The following is a 21,295-nucleotide window of genomic DNA, read 5'->3' on the forward strand; positions in this document are numbered from 1 at the left end:
TTTTACAGAATTAAAATCTTTGCTGCTTTCATAAGATTCGTGGATCATCCAAAGATTGATTGATGATGATCCATCATCTGGCCTGGCTGTCTGTTTTTTAGATACAGGAGGGCATTGTATACACTAGGTGGTTGTACCATCCATGGTGCCAGCAGTCAGCTAAAACTAAAATCATGATGGACATTCAGAATATACTGTGCATATCAAAGGCATTTCCCAGTAGGACCTTCTTGCTCATTCCTTTGGAGGCTGGGTGATATTCAGTCTCCGAGCCAGTGTTATTGTTGTTTTTTAATATATTTTTATTGATTTCAGAAGAGAAGGGAGAGGAAGAGAGAGATAGAAGCATCCATGATGAAAGAGAATCATTGATTGGTTGCCTTCTGCATGCCCTCCATTGGAGATTGAGCCTACAACCTGGGCATGTGCCCTGACAATCAAACCATGACCTCCTGGTTTATAAGTTGATGCTCAACCACTGGGCCACGCTGACTAGGCTCCTAACAGTATTTTGAATCACAGTGGGTAGGCCTAAGCTTAGCACAGATCCATGGAAAGGTTTTAACCAGACCAGGTCTTCCCATTGAGAGTTGTCTTTTAAATTTGGATCAGGCTTGCTTTATTATCAAAACACCTCTAGAACATCTTGTGGAGCAATGGGAAAAGGAATGTTTTAGGTGTGACCCTTGTGTTTGAAATACCTGCTTTTTCCTCTACTATTTTTTTTGTTTGTTTCCCCACAAAAGCATTTCTCTGTTTCAATTCATTGGAATTATACATCTTCCTGAGTTCCAGCCATTGGGGCATAGATCAACTCAATTACCATTAAGTCTGGTTTAAAATGAAAAGCAATTTTTAGGAGTAAGATTAGAGAAAAGAAAGCTGTTACTTGATTTGGAAACAGAGATACAGTGGATGAATTCAAATCTAAAACTCTTTAGGCCAAGTAAAGGAGGCCTACAAACCCCATGTAATACTTTTAACAACTAAAATACTAGCACTCATTTGTTAGTTTATACCTAGAAGATGAGAAATGGTCTTTATGCGGACTATGACAGCAAAATAAAGGCCTCAACCCTCTTTAACCACGAACATGCATGCCCTGAAGTTCAATCAAATAATGGGTGACAAAATCAGCTCCTGGTCAAAATGATCTCAACTGTGAAAAGAAAATCTTGTCTCTAAGACCAGAAGGGCCCAGTGTGTTGGCTTTTCTAGGCTTGGGCCACTGTGTTGCATGGAGCCCAGAGACAAAGGAATAGCTGTTACTAAGACTTCCACTGACCCAACACCAGCCTCCAGCCAGAGTTCTAGGCATCTTCTCAGCTATCCCTAATGATTCAAAAATACATATGTTAAAATCTCTCAGATTCTTCACCCTCCATCAGAATGCAATGAGCCATAAGTCAGCTCAAGAAAAGGTGACCCAACTCCTGACCCCTTGATACTTTATTAGGTGCCATTAAAACCTTGGAGAGCTGTGATATTGTTAAGGCCTACATTTGGAAGCTAGTCTCTTAATCCAAGAATTCTACAGTTTCCTTTTCTGTGCGCCTGTATCTGAGATTGTGCTATTTTGTGATAATACCAATGTAATGGAAGAAAAATGATGTGAGACATTTGCTATTCAAGAATTAAGTTCCTTCTGATGTTGGCTAGGATCTCAACATTCATTTCAACAGTTTCTAAATTTTGGCTGGGGTAGTATGGTATAAGTATGGTATGTGGTTTTATTTAATTCTGTAGGTTGTAGTGAAAAAAGACTTCATTTTTATTTATCAACAGGGGAAATATGACAGAATTCTTTCGGGGTATTTGCTGTAGACTGTGCCCTGCACTGGAATGTGGGTGGAGTTCTGGCATTTGTGTATTTGTATGTTTCAGGGAAATAAAGGTACAGAGAAGCACTTGCCCTTTGCCTATATAAAGACTAACTGTACAGCTGACAGCTTAAAAATACTGTATGCGATGACATTTCATGTCCAACAGTAGCATCTGTTTCCTTCATTCCAGCATCAGCAAATGGCATTAACGATGATTGTGCTGAAAATGGAGGAAGATAAACCCTTCTTTTTGGCACAGCCATTAACTCCTCTCACCATCCTTTTCAAAGCAGGAGTAGACTAAATGGCATAAATGCAAAATTAACAAGAGTTTAGTTCAAGGGGAGGGGGGACTGTTCCTTTAGGATAGATTTTTTTACTTTTCTTAAGCATATATAACTTATACATTGGTTTGCATTTTAGAGAGAAGTTCAATATTCTTTTTCGTAGGTATCTTCTGCCTTTTGCAGCAATGAGAACATTCAAAATCATAGGAAGAAGAAAATTTCAATAAAGTGGGTTGTCTTTATCCTAGAAACATTGTTTTAATTGGAGGTTCTGTTATTTAGCAATAACTTAATATAAAATGTCCACTTCAGGTCATTAGTAATATTTCTCAGGAACAAAGATGTATGTCTATAAATTGTACTAATCATTTGACTCAGTAAAATTATATTCATGATCTTATGAAATGAGCATCAGGGAACTGTGTGTTTAGATCTTATAAGGCCACCAGCCTTTCAGAAAATGAGTCCAGAACCCTTAAAAGGACCATCATAAATCACCTCCTGATCTGAATATATAAACACGTAATATGCAAATTAGCCAGGCATCACAACTGGTCAGGAGGAGCAGCTTGCGCAGATAGGTGGGAGGGGACTGCGTGCCACCCCCAACCCCAGCAGACACACACCAGGGGTGTGGGCGTGGCTCAGAGCATACCCCTGATGGGTGGTGGCAGCGGCTGGAGTGAAGCAGCTTGGCAGTGGCAGGAGCAAAGCATCCCAGGTCCCAGGTGCAGGAGGAAAGCTGGTGCTGGCAGCCAGGGGAAGGAAGGCCTATTCTTGCACAAATCTTCATGCATAGGGCCTCTAGTGTTTTATAAAAAATGTTAATACTGTTCTTATTTACTTACGGAGATCTTTGTCCTATGTCTCTTAACCAAATTGACCCTGATAGTATGAACTGATTCTTCCTAGGCATAATGACATTTGGATTTATCATAGAAAGTACTCAGCCCCTCTGTCCACCCCAGAAACAGAACCTAGACACTGTGACACCCCCTTTCCCCTCCCCCGCCCTTACCAGCCTGCTAGGCACACTTCCTTCCCTTTAAAACAAAAACTGCCCTAAATAGGGTAGCTCTTAGCACCCCAAGAATGACTCCCCAGTAATAATTATTGTTGCCATTATATCCATTGCTGTATAACACCCCAAATCTAAGAAAGAGCACAGAGATTCAGATACTTACCCCTGTGCTTTTTACCATGTTGACCACTGTATCTACTCTTTAAGAACTACTGGGACATGCTCCAGTTCGTTTAGAAACTGGTTTGGAATTTTTAAAAGTCACTTCAAAACTCCTCACGAGGGAAATCAAGACAGGTGTGCGCCCGGAATCTGAGCAGGTGTAAGGCCGTGTGGAACCTCCACCTAGAAGGGCGTGCAGTGTGGAGACCGGCTCTGCCCTGCCGTTCTCATTCTGGAGGAGATAGCAGATGAGAAAGGACGGACGGACACGCAAGGGAAGCACCGCTGAGAGGGGCTCAGGAAGGTCCGTGAGATACTGGAGGTAAAACTGCTGAGGTGGATGGCACTGGCAGAAAGCTTTGGAGGGCAGGGGCCTGCAGCAGGTGGGCGATTGGTGGTGGTACTGTAAACAATCTAGGAGGCCCCAAGCCTAGTGTTAAATCACCTGCAATCACATAACTAGAAACCTTTTTGGTTCCTTTGGAATGCTTTGTATCATTCGCGAAGAATGTCTGTTTGCGGCTGAATGGCTTTCCCCACCTTACACTGACTCACCTTGTGTGCCATGCAGGTAGACATGGGGCAAGGCCTTGGGCAGGCAACAATATCTGACTAGAAATAAATAGTATTGGGGATTTTTTCTTTTCTTATTGAATTGATTTTAATCATTTAAAAATTTAAAAATGATTTTTATTATGATATATTTAGGGGAGTAGTATCAGTTGCCATTCATATACAGGATCTAGTTTCCTTTTAAAATAAACTTAAAACATATAAAGTAACCATAAGAAAATAAAATATAGGTAGTGAGTAGACAACAAAGGCAAGTAAGTCATGACAGTGGTGCAGAAAGGACAAGGAATTAGGATGTTGCTCAGGTAGAGAGAGGATGGCTTTTTGGGTAGAGAGAGATCTCAGCAAAGATCCTGGGGTAAAAAATGCAAAGCATTTTGAGAGAAAGGTAAATTAAGAAGTTGGCTCAGTGGTTGAGCACTGACCTATCAACTAGGAGGTCCCAGTTCAATTCCCAGGTTTCGGGAGTGATCCCCAGTAAGGGGCATCCAGGAGGCAGCTGATCAGTAATTCTCTTTCATCATTGATGTTTTAAGCTCTCTTCCCCTTTCCCTTCCTTTCTGAAATTAATAAAAATATATTTTTAAAAAAATAGAAGAAGCAAGAAGTTGGCAGAAGCCAAGAGATCTGCTGGAGAGTCAGAGGTGGGAAGCGGTCTGGCTTGCCTTGATCGGCAGCCAGGGGAACAGAGGGAGGGCCTTAGCCTATGGAGTCACACCCAGGGCTCTCTGAGAAGTGATTCAGAATGTTCTAGCCTCTGATCTCTGATCATGTAAGGCAGGGGTGGCTAAAGCTTATGCCTTGGGTAGTCTCCTGGCAGCTATAGGCATGTTTCCAGGTAGGCCATCTCTCTCCACCATCCCTTCCGGAGTTGCCAGGTCATTTTTCTAGAAAAACTGGAAATGTGAATTTTTATGTCACTGCTCCCAACTTTTACACACACACACACACACACACACACACACACACACACACACTCCTGTATTATGAGGCTCCCTTTTTGAGGTGATAAGAATGTTCTGAAGTTCGATGGTGGTGGTGCATGACATTGTGCATATAATAAAAACTATCGAAGTGTACACTTTTTAAATGGTTACAATGGTGAACCCTATGTTATATGAATTTTATCTAAATTTAAAACAGAAAAAGCATTACCAGCCAAAAGTTGGTCAGCTCTGTTTTAGATGGACGAAGTACTGCTTGTAATTTTGATAATCCCAACATAAAGCACCTTTCACAGAGGACCAGGACCAGGAGGAATTAATGGGGGTCACATGTGACCCTGAGTTAACCTTTGGGCCTCTGGGGTCCGCATGGCTTCTTCCATCTCCAAAGGTAGGACTGGTGATAGAAACGGAGAGGTGGAATGGTGGCTTTAATTCATTCTGGAATGCTGAAGGAGTGGGTGAAAATACAAAGGTACTAAAAGGTGGGGGCTGTCACAGGGGTTTAGAGAAGTGATTTATTTTGTTGCTATTTGGCAACTAGTCGTTAAATTGATCCGTTATGTTATTTGCCAAAGTTTACTTTACCCAAATATCTACCATTAGGGAAGTCATCCGTCTCTAAGACAGCAAGTTAATATATTTAGGGAAACGTGGGTTTTTTTTTTAGTTCTTACAAGAGAATGACTATAATGGACTTTTTAGTTATTTTCTTTAACTGAAAAATTAGTTTAATATATCATGTATGTGTCATCAACACCAAAGGGCTACAATTATTTTAACAAACTATTTGTCTTTATGGTTCTTGGAGACTTCCTTATTTTTTAATTCTAAATTTAATTTGTTAGCCAATTTCAATGACTCTTACATTATATCCCAACTTAATCTTTAACTTTTGCTTTCTTAACAAGCTAGCAAAGAAAGGCAGAACTTATGCCTTTTTAAGTTTCCAATTTTTATTTAATTCTTTTAAATATGCCCTTTTTTTGCCCTGGACATTAGGTAAATTGGTTAGAGCATAATCCTGAAACACCAAGGTTGCAGATTTAATCCCTGTTGTGGGCACATACAGGAATCAACCAGGGAATGCATAAGTAAGTGAAACAGCAAATTGATGTTTCACTCTCCCTCCCACTCTCCCCATTCTTCTCTCAAATCAATTAAAAAAAAATAAACATGCCCTTTTTAATCTTAAAAAAGCAACATCTATTTTAGGAACAAAATTACCTTATTATTTCTCCAGAGTATGGGTTATACAGTAATTCTTCCCAATTCCAAATGTTATCAAAATAAGATTTTTGATGCCTATTTTTAGTTATGAATTGACTCACTTAGAATAAACATTTTTCAAAGGATTGCACTGGAATATTCAGAGCTTAGGTAAGAGAATTTGAGATATGATAATTAATAGTAATGTAGTTCATAGTATCTTATTTTGCTTGTGTTTTATAAAAATTATAACGCATTCCCCATGCCTCTACCCCCTTATCTTTCTGCATCCTCAAAAGGACCTGTGAATATTTTTAAACCAGCGGATAAAGATTAATTGAACATTTATTGTGGAAAGAAAGAAAGAATAAACTGTAATCCATTCCAAGAATTTTACTTTTAGGGAAAATGGAAACAAATAAATATGATATCAAGCAGTTTGCAGTAGGAGTTAGAGAGAGGACAAAACGTTTCTGACTGATTAGTCAATAAAGGCTTCATTGAAGGACTATGAAGGGATGGGTAGGATTTCACCCAACATGGTTCTTCCTTTTCCCCTAAACATCTCTGCTGAAATGTCTTCTTTTCAGAAAGGCCTTCCTCCCCTACTCTGGATAAAACAGCAAAGCCCCGCCCCTGCCATCCTCTTCTACTCTTTCACACACACACACCTAAATTTTTATTTTATTTTATTTTATTTTTAGCTCCTGCCACTACTTGATTTTTTTTTGATTTTTTTTTTTACATGTTTGTTTATGTTTTAGATCTTTCTCTGCTAGAATTTGGGTTTCTTGAGAGCAGGCACTTTGGCATCCAGTAGGTGCTCAGTGAAAATGTGTTGAGTGAATGAAGTAATGATTGGGGAAGGCATGTCTGCTAAAAGTCTGTTTATGGGTAGAACTCCCACTGGTATGGGAAAGCCAAGTTCAGCTTTCTCCCAGGATCTTTATAAAATGGGCACATGTAGAAATAAGGTGCCCAAATGTAGCTTCCTGAAGACTGTGGCCTAATAACAAGTGGTATAAAAACAAATCATTCTTAACTCTTAACCTTCCCACCGCTTCCCCCAGCAACAACCCTCCTCAGAATCTCTCTGGCTAACCAATTTAAATCATTTGAAAATTTGGAGGACTCACACATGCCCTTGTTTTTCTGAAGTACAGCTACACTGATGGGCAGAATTACTGATTCCTAACAAGCCAGTAGGAGCTCTGAAATACAGTCCCACTTATTTCTGTAAGGAAGGAGTTGCCCACACCAATGCCTGCAGAGCCAGGAAAGGAACACTCGATCTTAATAAAACAGAGCTACCTGAGCATTGGGGCCAGGAGGAAATGTTAGAAAGGCACAGAAGTGCCTTATTGAGAGTACCCAGCGGGAGAGGCACTGCTCCAGTGGCGCTGAGGGGTTTTCTGGGATGTTTCAGAGATTCTGTGTATTGTGATACTCAGAATGAGATTGTTTACTTTAAAGCCCGGCAGATCCCGTTAACCATCCCCTTACCTTTATAGGGACCTAGTCTCCAGGACGTTGACATGGCTCTAAAATGCATGACTAGCTTAACATGTGAATACAGTTATTGGGGAAAGGTTTTGACAAGAATGTTGGGAGGCTGTGCCAAGATGCATATTTGAGAAATACCCAAACTGAGGCCAAGAGGCTACTGCTCCCAAAATATTCAAACAGATGGGTTTGGGATACTTGCAATAGTGATTCCAGAAGACTTGTAGTAGCGATGGAGTTAGCTAAATATGGTCAGTTCTCCACACAAAAGTGGCTGGTTATTCTGTGTGTTTTGCCAAAGGGCAGGGGAGAAGCAGTAGACAAAAAAAAGAAAAGGCATGTCTTTTGTCCAGCTTCCGCTCCTTTAAAACAAAGAGTGTTTTACATCCCACATGTAAGGCTAGGTTCTTGTTCATGGAGTAGAAGTTCATTTGTTAAGCTCTAGATATATGGAATTGAATTGACTTCCTGACACATCTTCATGAATTGCTGTAAAAAAAAAAAAAATATCACAGAGAACCTATATGTACAACCCACAGATATAGACAACAGGGTGGTGGTGGCCAGAGAGAAGGGATGTGGGACCTGGGTGGAGGTGGCAAGAGGAGGGGAGGTTTATGGGGACATTTGTAATAGTGTTAACGATAAAAATTAAGTTAAAAATACATTTTGATGGGTTTCATGGAGGCAGATTAGAGAACGGGGATTTATTCACTCCAGGCTAGCTGGAGTACACAGGTTAAACACTTTGAAGACTACAAAGCTGAATGGACATGGTGCCTTAGTTGTGCAAAATCATTATCAAGTAAGATACCATAGGAATTTAACTCCCCCACATGGCAGGAAAAGCATCTTAAAAGGAAAGATTTATTCCTCTGGAACTGGAAAAATCATTCAGCCATGGGTTTGGAAAAGCATCTTGGAAAAAGTGGCATTTAAACTGAACCTTATAGGATGAGCAGGCCTTTCTCAGGCAGAGGGAGGAAGAGGGGGAGGACAGGTACACAGCTTCTCTTTAGTGTCTGTTCTGTGATGTGTGAGACCTGTGAGCCTTCTTTTGTTTTTTGTTTTTGTTTGTTTGTTTGTTTTGTTTTGTTTTTTGTTCAAGGAGTTGCTTTATTGTGGGGAGCAGGTGGACTCTAAGAAGTGGGATTCTGCAGCCAGCTGAGCAGCATCGTGGCATTCGATAGGAAAATCATGAACAGTGAACACACTGTCTTCACCTCACTTTCCTTACTGAGCGGCCATGTAGGCAGAAATGACCTTAGCTCTGCCGCTAATTCCATGCCCTTCGACCAGGCACTTGATTCCTGAGCCTCAGCTCTCTCACCTGGCTCCCGCAGGGCTAGGCAATGAGAGGACCAAGCCAGAATGAACACTTTCACACAAGTGAAAATATTTTGCAAACTGTAGAGTTCTACACAAATGTCAGCTGTCATTTTGTTGTCTGCTTGCCCTTGTTCTGTGGCCGGGAGCCACCTGATGAGACCAAAAGGGTATGTTGACTGCCCAGGCCACTTTTAGGGGCTGGCTCAGTAACCAAACTGCCCTTCAGCTGCGTTTTAAAATCTGTTACTGGTTTTCTAAACACCACGTGGGTATAAATATTCATCAGAGGTTAGGGCCTCTGGTAGGCCTGGGGAACTTGGGAGCGGAGAAACAGAAAGCATGGAACGTGTGTAGAGGATTTTCACCTTCATTCTGGGGTAAGATTGGATCCTAGCAACAGTGAAGAGGCTTCCTGTCCTCGAGAAAATATGTGCGTAAACACAGCTTAGTTGAAAAGTCTTTAAGGAAATTATAACATATTGGAACAGCATAATTAGTAAAGAAGGGTTCACTTAATTAAAAAAAGAAAAAGCACAATTTACTGAAGTCAGTTTTGTATAACTGCTTATAGGATATTTTTATTTAATTTGAAGCCTAGCCATAATTTAAACTTTCATTAAAGTTGCATGTAAAAGAGACTAACTTTTCTATTCTCTTGGATACATTATTAAAATTCTTGGAGGCTTTAACATACTAAGTTATGTTCTGAAAGCATTTTCTCTGGATTCTGTGCTGAAGCTCGCATCTATTATTTTAGTGAAAAAATGTTGAGAGGGAATCAAATCTGTTCCTAGTCTACTCACAGCATGCCTTCATGACCAAAGTGTACTCAAAAGCATAGTCTGTTTGAAAATTTGAAGTACAGTCTTCTAAAAGTACACCTTCAGAGCTGGGGTCCTCTAACTTCATCATACAACTGAACCGCCTAAGTCGTTTCTTACAAATGCAGCTTCTTAAGCTGCAGTCTTGGGGATTCTGATTTCCTGGGTCTGGCAACCTGTATTTCTAGGAAGCCTCCAGGCCCTTCTGATGTAAATGGCCCAGGTCTCCAGAATGCCACCCCAGATACCTGTTCTGTCCTTCCTCTCCCTACAAATACCTTCAGGAAACTCAGTGCCTTTGTCATGAATTTTCATTGGCCTTGACAACCTTATACATAATTTATGAGTTTTTCTGAAAGCCATAGGACCCACATGCATCCTTGGGTACGTGCCACACAGATACACAGCTGAACAGAATTCTTAGTCCCTAACCAGCCAGGAAGAGTTCTTTCTATAGGTCAGCTCTGAAATGCAATCTCATTTATTTCTGAGGCATAATCTTTTTTTTCCTTCAAGGTTGATCTCTTGGGTCAGTCTCCTTTTGTCAAATCTTGCCTCCCAGTATCACTCCATGTAGCAAATTAACATTCCCTCTCTTTGCTCCCATTGCATCTTGCGTTTTGCATGGCTATGTGCCCCCTACCCCCTCCCAGTGTTACACTGATGTCTGGAGATAAGGGATAGTGTTATTTATCTTTGAAACTACAGTACCTGACACAAACTCAACAGAGGTTTTGTTGAATGATTCATGTTTTTGGGTTAATGTACTCTCTTCTCCCCTCACTCCAGTTTCACAAGACAAGACTGTGACATCCCAAAGCAGAACCTCTACAATATCTATCATAATGATGATAGCAGTATTAATGACAATAATAATAGTTTCTAAAAATCGACCCAGTTATTTTTACATCTGGCACTATTCTAAGCTCTGCATATGAATTTTTTGATTTAATTATCATGAAAACCTTAGGTATCCCCATTTGCACATGAGGAAACTGAGGCACAGAGAAATTAGTTTGCCACAGGGATATGGGCACTTAGTGAGAGGACTGAGCTTCTGACCCTAACAGTGTGATTCTCAACCCTGGGTTCACAATGCCCCTTTGCCTAGCTTTGCCTGACTGCCTGTCTTGCCCTCCCCTGTGTGCATGAGACGGTTGTGATTCCATTTCAGAAGAATAGCAAGGGCCTAAGTCAGTTGATTACTGATCTTATTCCAGAAATTTGGTTCATGGGTCCTCTGTGGAAAATTTGGGCAACTGAAGTTAAAATGTTTCTTTATTGCCTGTTGCTCAAGACCTTTAATATTATTAGTGCATTTTGTTCACCTCAAAGGGGACCTTAGTATATATACATTGTTTCCCAAACTTATGTAACTAGAGAGAATCCCACTCCATTCCCTCACCATAAAACTCTTAACTTCCTTTAAAAAAAACAACAATGAAAACTTAACTTCTTGAAGAACTAGTTTTTGTTGATAATGTTGGGGGGAATGCTAGCTAGTGCTCTTGTGGGGTTCCCAAGAAATTTCTCAGGTCCTAAAAATTTGGGTAATACTTTCGACCCTTTCTTACTTAGTTTGAGTGTCTTTAGTGCTTAAGTACTTAAGTAGAGTCTTTATACCTACATACCTGGGGTAGTTACAGATCTACTGGCACCATCTAATTGCTAATAGTGCTCTTTTCAAAGGTACCGCATTTAGAGGATAAGCTCTATGATTGCCCTAATCATAGCACTTATATCTACCACCACCACCACCACCCCTCCCTATTAAATAAAGACTTGTGTTTCACGCTCACTTCTTTCTCATCACTTGTTGAAGGACTGTCATTGCTATTGCATGGGTGGGAACAGAGATAATATAGCCAGGTGCCTCTAGCAACTCATCACTTTATGTTGGAGTCATACATGGAATTATGGACACTTCCAGTTTATAGTCTCTCATCAATTGAAGTTGTATTTTTAAGAACTGCAAGCCTTTAATACTTACTGCTCAGTACCTATTCATAGTTACCCTTATCAATGCTCAGAAAAAAACAGACTCTGGAAGGGCACCAAAATTCTAAGAACAGTGTTGCCCCCTGGAAGCAGGGTTTGGGGTCAGAACTAGACAGTGGGTGGTAAGGCTGAAACAGAGACTTTTCGCTTTATATATTTACATTCTGCCTTTTGAATAACAGGCATATTTTTGTATTTTAAATTACATTTTAAAGTGTTTTAAAACTGCTCTGGAAAAACAGACTATTTTAAGCCCAGCTGGGTTGATTTACCTCATGGAATCCATTTCCTCCTCAGGGAGATGTGATCTCTGGCTTTTCTTTTCTTATTTCACTTGACTTAGTTGAATATTATTGTCTTCTTATACCTTCAAGAAGAAGCTGCTTTCTTAAGCTTATGTAGTATAATGAAATTCTTTTTTAAAAATTGATTTTAGAGAGAGATAAGAGAAAAACTTCGATTGGTTGTTCCATTTTGTTATGCATTCATTGGTTGCTTTTTGTATGTGCCCTAACTGGGGATCCAAACCACAACCTGGACAACACTCTTAACCAACAAATCTATCCATCCAGGCAATATAATGAAATTCTTAAGAGAAAAGCTTGCAGTTGGACATATCAGAGTTCAAGTTCATCTCTTCTATTTAATGACCTATGCCCTTGAGAAATAACGTAATTTCTCTGGGCATCAGTTACCTTATATATAAAATGAGGATAATATAAAGCAACAAGCAGACTGTCAAATTACAGCGGGGATGGTAGGGAGATCTAGGGGAGATAATAGATCAACTGAAGGACTTGTATACATGAATATAAGTACAATCAATGGACACAAAACTCTGGGGAGGGAGGGTATGTATGGGAGGGGGGGTTGGTAAGATATGTACACAGATAATAATTTAATTTAAAAAATAAAATGAGGATAATAATAACTTCTCTGTTGGTGTGATTATGAAGCTCCAATAAGATAGCTACAAATTCTGGGCAGTTCTGGGGATAATGTAGTAAAAGTTCAAAATATGTTATCTAGCCATAGGCTCCATTGACTGAAAATCTCCCATTCTGACTTTGGGTAGCCACAGAATTAATTCATTTCTATTCTTGTAACCTCTGTCCTAATATTTCCCAGACTGACATTCCCTGGGGTCCAACAATACCACTTCATATCACCTTTTCCCCCCTCCAATCCTGCTATTAGTGAATCTGGAGGCACCAGGGGTTTCTTGTGAGAGCTTATGCCATGCAGAAAGCAATCAAAGCATCATAAGGTTTCTGGAGCACTGACAGGATAGGAGCAGAGATGGGGGTCTATTATGAAGGCAAAGGAGTTGAGATTCAGAAAGTGACATTTTTCAATTTCAGATCATTCCAAAACTAAGCCAAGGAATAAGAGATGCAAAGTCATGGAGAAATTCTAGAATTAAAGCAATGAAATTAGTCTGAGATTACACAGGGAGAGGCTTCATCGTGTTTTCTTTAGGGTATAATTTCTCTTGTCCATAAATTTGATAAATAGGGAATAAATGGAGAAACGAGTCAAAAGAACACAGTGTGTGCAAGTATTTGGTGTGAGTCCCTGCTCCTCCATTGCAAGTGATAGTAAGTCAGGAAGTAAAACCCATGTGCATTGGCCATGAGCCTAGCACATTGCTGGATGCTCTCGTGTTTGCACCTCATTAAATCTCACTTAAGCTGAAATGATGCTCCACTTGGCAGATGAGAAAACTGAGATTCAAAGAAATGAAATTGCACCCGAGTTTACATCCCAGGACTCCTGACCTTACGCCTTGCATTTCCATGCTCGCTGTCCTCACTTGGCTTCCTGCCCTGCCTTTGGGTGCCTGGGAGGCTTCAGAAACGCTGGGTGAGATAATGTGACTGGAGTGATCTTGTCGGCTGCTGTGGATTTTCACTTCAACTTTATCTTTGGCTCATTTCCTTTACATCTTGCTTCTGTTGCGCAGTTTTGCATGGATGTTGACACTGTTTCTCCTCCTGTCTTTTTTTGTAGTAGCCTTTAGTTCTGTTCAATTTTCTCTGGACTTAGTTGTTATCGCCTGTTTCACTACCTATCACAGTCCCTGTACTACTGACTCTGTTACTAACAAGAGATTCACCACCTTTAAAAAAGAAATTCCCTGACAGTTTTAATACGTATTAGATTTTTTTTAATGTCATCCTGGAAGAGGAAATACAGCTCCTTGATAACTGAACTAACTGAACTGTGGGAGGTCTCTGTTTTCACACAGCCATCTGGCATTTTGCATTTCCCAGCTCCATATTACTTCCAGAAGAAGTTCAATAATTTTGACCAAATGTGATTCAGAACAGAAGACCATCAGGATGTGTTTGAAGTTGACTGTGTTGAGTTGTTTTATTTACTTATTTTTATTGATTGATTTGATAGGAAGGAAGAGAGCGAGAGAGAAACATTGGTTTGTTGTTCCACTTATTTATGCATTCATTGGTTGTTCCTTGTATGTGCCCTGACTGGGGATTGAACCTACAACCTTGACATATCAGGACAATGCTCTAACCAACTGAGCTATCAGGCCTGGGACTAATTTGTTGAGTTCTTTAAACAGATCTGTGGAGAAGATTCTGTGCCAGGCATTATGTGAGACATATCCTATATGGTCCATGCCTTTGGAATAATTCCAAGAGGTGGGGATCGTTATTCTCATATTAGAGATGGGGAAACAGAGTCTCAGTGATATCCCTGAGCAGTATGGCAGTACAAGGAACCATTAGATACAGGATATTTGTTTACTTTTATAAGTAAACTCTTCTTTTCCAGGAACCTGGGGGAATTAGTTGCCACAGGAAATGTGTACTAGAAAACAAGCTTATACTGTACTTGTTTTTCTTTAAAGTTAATATGTGTTTAGGGGTATGTTCTTAAGAAGGTAAACACATGATTCTTATGCAATAAAAAATGTGCATGCAAGGGTATTACTTGCCTCATTAATTAATGATGAATCAGTCAGCTCTTATGGTAGGTTCAAAGGAGAAGTCCAATTGCAACACAGACAAACAAGAAAAGGAGAAATCAGTTGCCCCTCTGCCGGGGTTCTTGTTCCGGCATTAAGATTTCTCCAGCAATCTGGAGAAAGACTATGTGTAACTGAAGTAAGAGTCCAGAGACGAAAGATAATTTTGATAGGCATTGGGGGTCAGAGGAGCCTGCCTGAAGAAAACAAGTTTTGTTTTTTTTCTTTTTAGGACCCTTGCTTTTTATTAGCACAAATTGTCCTAAGCAAGGTAGATATATACACTTTAAAAGGTAGGGTTTGTACAGAAGCATTGTCAGATTGGGGAGTAGTCTATAGCTGTACAGGTGTTTGGCCAGTAGGAGGCAATAGCATGTGTATTAATCAGTTTTCTGCAACTCAAAGTTGTCAAATAGCTAAATAAAGAACAATAAAAAGACTCTGGAAGCGGGTGCATTACAAGTTCTAATATCCCATTGAAAAGCCACCCAGTGGTATTTTTTCTTTATTGGCCCATTTTAAAGTCACCACTTACCCTTATATTTGTCTTTTTTTTTTAAAATAATTTTTGTTGATTTCAGAGAGGAAGGGAGGGAGAGAGAGATAGAAACACCAATGATGAAAGAGAGTCATTGACTGGCTACCTCCTGCAGGACCCACACTGGGGATCAAGCCTGCAACCTAAACATGTGCCCTGACCAGGAATCGAACCATGACCTCCTAATTCATAGGTCAACACTCAACCACTGAGCCATGCCAGCCAGGCTATATTTGTCTTTTTAATTATGTTTTAAGTGAGCATGTACTTTTTGCAAGTGGTAGATAACATACAGAGTAAATGACAGAACTTGTCACTATATGATGCATACCATTGGTTTTTAACCACTTGGGGTCAGGAAGATTCATACACACCAAAATGTGTGTTCAATATCAGGTTAAGGATCCCAGATGTATTAATTATTTCAAGACTATGTTCTTTTGTGTTAGGGCCGCATCTGTGTGACCCAAGGCCAGTTTTGGGGTTAAGGTGCCTGGCACCTGTCTTTTCTCTCTGGCTAAGATTGCCTCCAGCTGGCTGCCTTGACCCTTCCCCGGGCAGCCTCCTCACAGTTGGAATCTCTGCTGCTTATGCTGACTGTAGTCCTCCACCACCCCCACCCCCACCCCTGCACTCTCTTTCTCTTTTTGTTTGCTGTTCCTTCTCTATCCTGTTGAATTTCCACTTTGGGATTTGTTGGTGTGGAGGCTCTCCAGCCATTCCAACTATCCCTTACTTCTCTAGAGCATTTCCAAATCCCAATGCAGGCAGGTCGACTCTCAGCCTGTTGACGTCTTGTGACAGTGTTTACAGTTGCTTATGGCACTTGCTGCTCCCCAAACTGTCTTTTTTGTTAAGCCCCATTTAGATTTGGAGTGACTCAGAGGCGAGAGAAATAAGATTTTTATGTATCTGTTTAAAGAACTTTTATTAACAGACTACAACAGCCAGACATGCTCTCTAACTTGTTTTCTTTTTCATCCTTTCTAATGCTGGGCCTACTTGATCAAATTTTAACGAGGCAAGAATTAGCAGTGGCATAAATGTGCATCTGTCGTCACTATATAAAAGCTCCAGATATAACAAATGTGATGGGTGAAGAAATTATGTATTTGCTGGTGAGGTTGTAAAGAAGTGACTTGAGTGCTTCACTGTATTAGCAATTTCTGAGTTGGGGCAAGGTTATGGGGAATTTTTGTTAATTTTATAAAACTAATTTTTCATTAGTTAATGCTGTAAAAATGTGGTTTTTTAACCTTCTGAGTACTTTGTAAAATATATACAGGGGTCAATATATTTTTACCAGTAATGTTTATCTCCAGATTTATAACTGTTGGTGTTGAAGCCAGGACTCCCTGAATATCAATTTGCTTTTCAGCAAACATTGCTAACATGGACTATTTGATTAAGCCAAGAAAGGAGCTACCAAGGATGGGGGGAGGGACAGTAAGATAAGTAGGTGCAAAATAGCATTTACAGCTGTTTATGTAAAATACTCTTAAGTAGTTTTTACATAGTAATAATCCTTTGTTTACTTGTAACACTTGGCTTTATTTTTCATTAGTCAACAATGTACATGTGTATTATAAAACACAGGTGAATTCATCCTAATAGGTAAAACATTGAATCAATACTTCCAGCACTTTCTCCTTGAGAACATCTATCCACATCTTGGTCACGCCCCAGGACATACCTTTGGCTCACCCCTCCGTTACATGCTTTATCATAGATCCAATCAGAAGTAGAAGTTTCCTCTACTGTATCTCCTTCAGAACCCCTGAGTATTTGAATTGTTGTCCTCTGCTGTTTTCTCATGGTGCATCACAAATCTTCCCTCTTGAAGAGAGCACATGGATGACTATGAGAGAAACCACCCTCTGAGTGCTCTCAAGAGGAAGGAAACCACATTGTTAGCTAGATAGAACAAATATGTTTCATTGCCCTTTAAAGCAAACAAACAAAAACTCCCACTTACATATTTAAAACTCTAATTTTGCAGCTCAGCATGTTTTCATGGAGAAGTATTTAAGTTTAGTGAAGAGGGAAGAAATGGGTTCTGCTTCTTTCAGAAGTGCCATGTACCAGGCACCCTTTAGGCCCCCGGAGGACACAGTGAGCAAGACACAAAAAGCTTAGATTCTGCCCTGGCCAGTTTTGCTCAGTGGTTAGAGTGTTGGCCCACAGACCAAAGAACCATGGGCTTCCGGGTCAAGGGCACATATCTCAGGTGTGGGTTCGATCTGCGACTCCCAGCAAGAGGCAACCAGTTGATGATATGTATCTCTCATGTTGATTTTTTCCCCTTCCACTCTCTCTAAAAATCAATGGAAAAATATCCCTGGGTGAGGATTTTAAAAAATACTTACATTCTGGTAAGGAGAGGCAGACATTAAAAATGTAGGTAAATGATGCCGAAACCGGTTTGGCTCAGTGGTAGAGCGTCGGTCTGCGGACTGAAAGGTACCAGGTTCGATTCCGGTCAAGGGCATGTACCTGGGTTGTGGGCACATCCCCAGTAGGAGGTGTGCAAGAGGCAGCTGGTCGATGTTTCTCTCTCATCGACGTTTCTAGCTCTCTATCTCTCTCCCTTCCTCTCTGTGAAAAATCAATAAAATATATATATTTTTTTAAATGTAGGCAAATGAAAATTTCAGGAACAAGAAGGTATGATGGTTAGCAAATAATTTAAGGGAAGCATCATTTTCGAATTTACATTTAAAAAAAAAAAAAAAAAAACCCTGGCTACTTTGTGGGAAGAGATTGGAAAGGGGCATAAACTAGACTAATCTGTGTGGAGATGGTGGGAAATGGATAGAATTTAGAGAATCGAGGCAGGTAGCATAGAAAGAACTTGATAATGGGCTGGGTAAGGGAAAGGATGTATGCTGGGTGACTCCCAGGACTCTAACTTGAGCAAATGGATGGAAGGGATGCTATTAATTAGGATGGTAACAGAGTGGAAGAGTGCTTTGGAGGCAGGAGGAAACCAAGGATTCGGTTTGGGACATGGTACATTTGAGATACCTGACAAATAGCCAAGGGAAAGAAAAACCTTCAATGCATTTGCAAGATGAATTGGGAAAAGAGGTCAGAGCTGAGCTATGACTGTGGGTGTCATTGGCACATGGGAGCATCTGAAGCCACGGGAGTGGATGAGGTCACACAGGACTGAGGGAAGAGCGAAGCAGAAAAACCGTCCAGGACTAGCCCTGAGATACACCAGGCCTCCACAGGACCTGGTAGAGGATGTAGAACTGACAGATGAGCCTGAGCAGGAAAGGCGGTTAATTTTCTAGGAAAAGAAAATCACATTTCATGATCACAGACCACACAATCCTGGCCAAGAACTCCCAGCCGCAACCCCCAGTTCGCTCCAAAGAAGACTCCACTCACGGGAGAAAATAAATGAGCTACAGGCGCGTCTTCCCTGCAAAGGGGGAGAAAGAGCCTCGTTCTCGTTCTGAACGGTGACTGCAGAACAAAACCGAGTGCGAAGCTACTGCCGTGTTTCTAGAGCAGGGTTTGAAGTTCCTGAGATGAGCGTGAGAGCCTCAGAGATCAACTTTTCCGACCTGGTTCAGACGTGGTTACCAGTAAGTGAGGACCTATCTTGCTTAATGGGCAGGAGCCTTGCCTTTTATGCTTTCTCTTGTGGGAAGTGAAAGTGCTGCACCACAGAGTTTCTGCTTGGTCTCTGTGTTTGAAACTCGATGGGAAATTTAGATTTGATGAGGGGCAGACTAGCACTCCAGCCTTGGAAAGAGGAGCACAGAGGAATCCAGGGCCAAACTCTGCAGCCTCAGTTATTTCACCGTGTATGACGGTACTCCATCTCATAGGCATTACAGTGAGTCCCAGATGGGATGTTTGCGACTGTGTTGTGTTTGAATAGGTTAAAAGCAGAATAACCTTTCAACTGTATATAGAACTAGAGGCCCAGTGCACGAAATTCGTGCATGGTGGCAGGGGAGGGGGGTTGTCCCTCAGCCCAGCCTGCACCCTCTCCAATCTGGGACTCCTTGAGGAATGTCCAACTGCCCGTTTAGACCTGATCCTGGAATGCTGGCTCCCAACCGCTCACCTGCCTTTGCCTGATTGCCCCTAACTATTTCTGCCTGCCAGCCTGATCACCCCCTAACCACTCCCCTGCCAGTCTAACTACTTCGTGCTTTCCCAATTGTCCCTAACTGCCTTTCCTGCTGGTCTGATTGCCCCCAACTGCCCTCCCCTGCAGGCCTGGCCCCACCCAACTGTCCTCCACTGCAGGCCTGCCCCACCCAACTGCTCTCCTCTGTAGGCCTGATCCCCCTTAACTGCTCTCCCCTATAGTCCTGGGTACCCCCCCTCCCAACTGCCCTCCCTTGCCAGCCTGGTCACCCCCAACTGCCCTTCTCTGCTGGCCTGGTCACCCCTAACTGCCCACAACTGCTCTCCCCTGCAGGCCATCTTATGTCCACATAAGGGCAGCCATCTTGTGTCTTGGAATGTTGGTCAATTTGAATATTACTATTTTATTAGACAGGATAAATACCTCAAATCCTAATTTACTTACTGTGTATTTGAAAAATTGGGGCTATTCCTTTCTGTATAAATCAGGTTTATTTACTTGTTGAGGTCCATATCATAAGTTCAATAATGGAAAACAGTCCCTGGTCTTAAGATGGTAATATTAACTTCTAAGCAAAGTATTGACGACATAGCTGAAGGTATAAAATACTTGAATTGCTGCCCTGGCCAGCATGGCTCAGTTGGTTGGGTGTCATCCCGAGCACTGAAAGACTGCTGATTCCATTTCCATTTCCTTAGTTATCAGGTCTTAGGTGTGAGTTAACCCATATGCTCTTTTACCAAACCATCGAAACATAGGGATAGAAATGGACTACTTGCTTAAATGATGAAAGCATTAAAAAGCTTGGAAACCTTCGCAAAGTTGCCTGTTTCTCATGCTTTTTCACTTTCCTTTTCTTTCTCAAAAACATGTTTCATTTCTTCTTCTGCAGTTTCAGTTCAGTTTTCAGAAGTTCTAATATTAACATTTGTTTGAGGATACTAGCTCTAATCCAGTCAAGCTGCTCTTTCACAGTGTATGGCCCTGCATATTTAGGAATAATGTTCTGGTCGCAGGGAGCCACTTTGCATCCGCCTATACTATATACCATAAGCTACTTTGGCTCAAATTTCAAATCCAACATGGCAGTTCCACATTGAGGAAGTCATTCCTGATACGTGCTCCCAGCCTGGATTCACAAGCAGCAGTTTTCTAATGTTGCTGGCCTGTCCAAACTAGAAATATTTGTATATCATTGATGCCCTGACTCATTCTTCATAATCTGTCTTTTTAAGCCTTTTATCTTTCATTACTGGATGAGTGCTTTCCTACACCCAGACCTAGACCTGTACACGGGCATATGTGGAGGGAACAGCTGCTCCTGAACCAAAGGTAGAGCAGAGACACTGGGCTCTACAGCTCTGAGGACCAAGGAGCTCTGAGGACCAAGGCAGAGGGAGAAGGCACAGCTGTAGTAGAGCTGCATGCACAGAGTGGGGTGCGAGGATGGGAATTGGAGAAAAACTGAACTTGGTTTGAAATAGACATTTATTGAGCATTGGCTGTAAACATTCACTGATTGGCTGTAAGCAAGGAACATCACTAGTGTCTCATTAATATTTAACACATCCAATTATTTAATATGCACCTTAAAGCTCAAATTAAGTTATGATAATTTGAGAGGCAAACTCTAAGCCTCAGTTTTTTTCAGAGTAAATTGTTCATGTAGCACATATTATTGGCTTATATAGTATGGTTATTTTCTGAAAACATGTAAAGGGAGCAGTGGTCGTTCATCAAAAATAGCAAGTGATTATAAGCTCTTCAATGAATTTTTTTTTCCAATACTCAGCTTCTGGGAGTTGAAATTCAGGGTGGTTAGGTTGGCCAAACTGGTAGGTATTGACCAGTGTTGTGGGAAATTTGACTTTTTACAAGTAGATTGTAAAGCTGGGCTCTCCTTTGGATTTGTTTCCATGATTTTGCCATTTTACTCAATATCATAGCTTTGTTATCTGTCCCTCTTACATTTAAATTAGTTTCTTTAAAT

General features: G+C 41.0%; 1 protein-coding gene across 7 annotated transcripts in view; it reads left to right on the plus strand.

The window, feature by feature from the left end:
• The window catches only part of TNFAIP8 (TNF alpha induced protein 8), a 107,772-nt gene that overhangs the window by 84,195 nt on the left and 2,282 nt on the right, over window positions 1–21,295 (plus strand). The window contains exon 2 of one of the 7 annotated variants that reach the window (XR_006739807.1): window positions 1,370–1,907. The exons of the other annotated variants lie outside the window; for them this stretch is intronic. The gene's annotated coding sequence lies outside the window, so the exon portion shown is untranslated. Of the gene's footprint in view, window positions 1–1,369; window positions 1,908–21,295 lie in introns of those variants that run through there. 7 annotated transcript variants of the gene reach the window in all.

This window comes from Pipistrellus kuhlii, unplaced genomic scaffold, assembly GCF_014108245.1.
Source record: "Pipistrellus kuhlii isolate mPipKuh1 unplaced genomic scaffold, mPipKuh1.p scaffold_m20_p_4, whole genome shotgun sequence".
Classification (NCBI taxonomy): domain Eukaryota; kingdom Metazoa; phylum Chordata; class Mammalia; order Chiroptera; family Vespertilionidae; genus Pipistrellus; species Pipistrellus kuhlii.